Consider the following 5455-nt stretch of genomic DNA (forward strand, 5'->3'; position numbering starts at 1 on the left):
CATTGTAAACTATTTTCATTAGTCCATAGAGGCATGGCTAAGTGGTGCAGTGAATAGAATACTGGGCCTAGAGTTAGGAGAACCTGATTTTAAATCCAGCCTTAGACACTGTGTGACTTTGGGCAAGACACTTACATCTCTCTTTGTTTCCTCAACTGAAAAATGGAGATAATAACAGCACCTACCTCACAAGGTTGTTATGAGCATCAAGTTGTAAAGCAATTAGCTCAGTGCCTGGTACATATAAAAATGCTTGCTGTTGTTGCTGCTAGATGGCTCATTGGGTTATGAAGTGAGGCTCCTGGTTGATATGATTAACTGAGAGGCAAGAAGGACAGAATATTTTTTGTAGTCGATCATATTCAGTTTTTTTAATAAAATTAAGCCTCAATTTAATTTAATTTAAGCCCAGCATAAACATGTATTATCTGTTAATTGTTTTACTTTAATATATGATCTCTGTCAAATGTCAAAGATTCACCATGAAGGTGTCACTAAGTGCTGGAAGGCTATTCCAGCAGAGCAGAAGTTTGTGAAGGTACTACCAAGTCAAATGGCTTTTTTTAAAGGGAGGATTTGGGGTGGCTAGGTGGCTCAGTGAATAGAGCACTAGCCCTGGAGTCAGGACCCGAATTCGGATCAGGCCTCAGATACTCAATATGTATGAGCCGTGTCTTGGGCAACTCACTTAAACACAATTTCCCTGCCTTCCCCTCTCAAAAAAGGTAAAAGGGAGGATTTTGTGTATTTTATATGACAATCAACAAACAGTTCAGAAAGGCTCATCACTACCATGTGGGCCATCAGATCATTAAACACTCACACCCCTGGAGTAACTCTTTCTATATAAAGTGCTTTAAATGACTAAATCTTAAAGGGATGGTAATCTTTGGTAATGGAGAAAATACCCAGAATGCATCTTCTTTGCATTACTGTAGTAATTATTTATTTTTTTTAAAAAATGAAAGATAATCAATTTTATTCAAATTCACAATATCTCAGGTTTTCTCCAGAACTACATATTTTGTATAATATGTTGCTTTAAGAGGGAATTTTTCAGTACGTTCCTCTTTCAAAGTATTTCAGTAGAAACCAGAGTCTTGAGTAGCCCAGTTAGGAGCCTCTGATCTACTGTTCTGATTAAGTTTTTTCTCAATATTCATGGCAAGCATCTGGCTTCAAAAAGAAAGGCTTTTAATCTTTTCAATCACTTGCTTATAGGGAAAGACTGCAATGTTTCCCATAAACATGTGGTCCAGTTTGGAGTCAATCTTATCATCTAGTCAAGCATTTCTAATCAAATTGACAATCCATCTTTCAGCTCCTTCAGGAGTCATGTTCAACTTGTCTGCTAACATGTTTATGCTGATACATTAATGAGTGCAACAGAAAGTTTCAAATACGAAGAGTTAAGCATTTTCAATGAAATTCTCAAAGCAAGCCACCAGGAAAAAAGTCATTCACAAGAACTGATTCACATTTTCTGAACTTTTTCTGTGCACCATCAAAGTCAAAGTTAACATACAAGTATTCAACAATCTCTGTCATAGGATCTTTGTATATGTAGGACTCTTGTTGAATAACTTTGACTAGCTTTTTTAATACTAATCTTTGTTTTCGAATATCTTTGTTATGACTGCAGTAGTCAAATAACAGAGAATGTGTGAACACATAGTTTGAATTGTATTAAGATACCATAGCTGGTAAAGAAAGAAACCGATAATGTTGTCTCGACCTTTTGGGTGAAATACAAATAGAGACCAATGAATCAACCATGTTCTCTGCTGAAGGGACTGTAGTGGAAAACTGACCAAATTATTATCTATGGTCTCTTTCAATCTTGTAAGGTCTTCCATGTCTGCATCCCAATTCTGCATTAAGATTTCAGATGTGAGTTTTCTCCACAGTGAACTCAAAACATTTCTATTGGTTGAAGGGACCAACATTCTAAAAAAGTAGAGATACTCTACTGCTCCTGAATAGTTGCCCCATTCATACTGGAATTTTGCATATCTATAGAGTACCATCTAAATGTTCTTGTCTAAAACCATGTCTGTTAGCCAGGTAGTCAAAGAGCATCTGACCATCCCTGGTAGATTGCATTTGCCTTGCTGTTTCTGGATCTTCAAACATGATGACAATCGGTTTAGTTTCTGCCTGCAGGTGTTTAAGTTGTGCAACAGCAGTAGTTCTTTTCTCACACAAAGCATGAGGAATGTCATCAGAATAAAGTTTTTATGCATATCCATCACAAAATCCACCATGTTTGTATCACTAAGAAGGTTCAATTTTTCTTGAAGCAATTCCTTTTCACTATATTTCTCTTTGACTGAGAGAAACTGGAACATCCAACAGACCAAATGGCAGTCCAAAAAGTGAAGGATGAGAGTAGTAAAATCGTACTTTATCATCTTGCCAGAAAAAAATGGAGTAACTCCTTGTAGTAAAAATTTAAAGCAATGTTTAAAGGAATAGAAAACCCTAGATACAATTAAATAAATTTCTCACTCCCTTTCAATTGTTTTCAAATGTCTTTTGGTCAAATCCTAAGAGTTCTATCATTCTAACTGACATTCAACCTTCTTGAGGACCATAGTGTAATGGTAATGGTAATTTGACTATATTCCCTGCCCCTTAATAAGCCTAAGGGAATTTGAAGACTTTCCCTGATTGGAAGATTTGTCCTGCCCCACTACTAGGCTGAATGTAATCACATGGAGCCTGTGGTGGGAGGAGTTTGCTGAAGGGTGGAGCAGAGTCCACAGGAAGCTGGGAGTCAGAGCAGTTAGAGACAGAGGGAGGAGAGGGCACACCCAGGTAGACAGGCTTCTGAGTGTTGGTTTTAGGAAGGCTAAAGGATGGTGTGACTCTGTACTGTTATGATTTATTAACTTCTTTGCTACTATGATGAATTCATCATTCTGGTTTGGGGATCCAGTTTTCTAGTGTCTGAATAAATTTTTTTTGCTTCCATCTTCTGTATGAAGAGTCTGTTATGTTTTGCAATTCAGCACTATGCCAGCATATTCACAGTTGCCATTGGCACTGTGAATATTGTGTTGTTGCTACACATAGCTTGTCCATACATCTAGGATTCCTAACCAGTTTCCCTGCTAACTAGATTCATAATCTCTCCAAACTTTCCCTCCTGTCCTATAACTAGTTGCAGGATGTTTATTAATCATTTTGCATTAAATGGCTCCTAAACACTGGATCAAATATTTCTCTTCTACTATGCAAACTGTTTCTGATATCTATTTTAAGGATCTTTAAGTTTCAAATGCATACTACAACAGCTCTTCAAAGAAAGAAACATTTGATAAAGAAAATTGACTAAAATGCAGGTGTTCAAACTCCAAAGGGTTCTCTTGCTAATGAATAAAGTCCACAGATCATCAAAAAGTCGCATCTTCATGAGTCTTTCTGATTCCAAGTCTAGTGTTCTATTCACTGAGCCACCTAGCTTCCCCCCGGAATATAAAACAAACCCACACAAATCATCAATAATTATAGCCTTTTAAACAAGCCAGAACTCATAATGTGTAAATTGTGTATTATGTTTACCTGGGTCACTTTCCAATCCTCCCATTGAACTGTGAACTTTCTGAGAACGAGAGTCTGTAACTTTGCATCATTTCCAGCACAGCTATCTGCACAAAACAGGAATTTAATAGACATTTATCTGTGTTTTTCATATTATTATTTAGCAAACTGAAGGGGAAGAAAAGAATTATTTCCAAAGGTAGTATTTTAGAAGACATGAAAATCATGCCACATCCAGTGCAGCATATCCCACTTATTAGAACTATTGTGGCACACACATTCTGAAAGAAGTAGATATTGATGACTTGTGGTGCAATTAAGTCTAGGGAGAGCTGAGATGTTTATACAGTTTGATAGCTCTAAATATTGAAATCCATGTATAATATAAACTAATATATAACCTTTTCATATATTATATATCTATTGCAGCAAATTCTTCATCCTATTGTGCAAATGATGCAAGAAATAAGTTAAATCCAGGTAAGTAGCACGATGACTTCTCACTACAGTGGCTTCTGTGCTATGGAATTGTATCTGTAATACTACCCAGGTTCTTCTCTCCAACTTGTGTTTGTAATTTGTATGCCCCAGGGGATGATTGTCCCAGGTCCAAATTATTCAATTCACAAGACCTCTATATATTAACTCAAAGCAAAGGCTTTTAACAAAATAGAATGGTGTGAACAATAGTAACAGTTATAATAGTAACAAACTATGTTATGCAAAACAAACTGAAATACTGACCATGCCTGACCCTGCATCCTTCAGTCCACACTTGTAGTTCACTACCTCTTTATGAAGGAGAGGGAGGTCATGTTTCATCATTAGTTTTCTCTAGTCAGAATTGGTCACTGCACTGATATGAATTTGAATGCTTTTTGGAGTTGTTTCATTTACAATATCAGGGTCACTGTATACTTTTATCTTGGCTCTACTTATTTGATTATGCATCCATTTTCATAAATCTTCCTGTTTCTCTGAATTCCTCCTCTAACAACTAAATAGTAACCAATTACATTCATGTTCCATAATTTGTTCAGTCATTCTACAATCAATGGGCACTTACCTTTCGTACATTTCTATGGTGCTACAAAAGTTCTGCTATAAATATTTAGGTACATATGGAACTTTACCACTTTCCCAATACACATATGTGTGTATTGTGTATGCTTGTATGTATGTATATTGTGCATGTGTGTGTATAATATGTCCCAGAATGCAAACATCAGATATGAATGGCTTAGTCGCTTTGCTAACATCTTTCCAAATTGTTTTCCAGAATGTCTAGGCCAATTCACAGCACCATAGACAATACAGTAGTGTGCCTGTCTACCCACAACAATTGTAATATTGCTTATTTCTATCTTTTATCACCTTTGCTAATTTAATGGATGTGAAGTGCAATCTGAGTTGTTTTAATGTTCATTACTAGTAGTGATTTAGAATATTTTTCATATGATTGTTGGCAATATGAATTTCTTTTTCTGAAAACTTCATATCTTTTCAATAGAAATATTGGAGAATGACTTTTAGACATATATTAGTGTCAGTTGCTTTTCCATCTTAGATATTAGGTTTCCATCTGAAATATTTGATAGGTATTATTTACTTCACCATATGGCTTGCAAGGTTCAATGTAAAATATAATCTGTAAGAATTTATTAAAATGCCAAAAATATTCTACACTTAAGGAAATTTAGTCCATAACCAGACTTTGGTTAATGAATAAAAAAGCCTCTCTAAATTTTCTGTGAGCCATACTAATTCTATGCAATTCTATTTTTTTAACTTGTGGTGGAAAAAAGGACATATTCCATTTCCCAGAGCATCATAGAAACCAACTTGATTTTGTCTTCTAGCATACTTCTGTTGGTATCTATAGACCAGATCCAGTGAGCAGAAGCACTTTTAT

General features: G+C 35.7%; 1 pseudogene; it reads right to left on the minus strand.

The window, feature by feature from the left end:
• Positions 1–1069: 1069 nt before the first annotated feature.
• Positions 1070–2411, minus strand: LOC138170010 (eukaryotic translation initiation factor 3 subunit E pseudogene; annotated as a pseudogene).
• Between the last annotated feature and the right edge of the window lie 3044 nt (positions 2412–5455).

This window comes from Petaurus breviceps, unplaced genomic scaffold (genome assembly GCF_028583685.1).
Source record: "Petaurus breviceps papuanus isolate PSGF00001 unplaced genomic scaffold, PetGlider_PUasm1.0 38, whole genome shotgun sequence".
Lineage (NCBI taxonomy): Eukaryota > Metazoa > Chordata > Mammalia > Diprotodontia > Petauridae > Petaurus > Petaurus breviceps.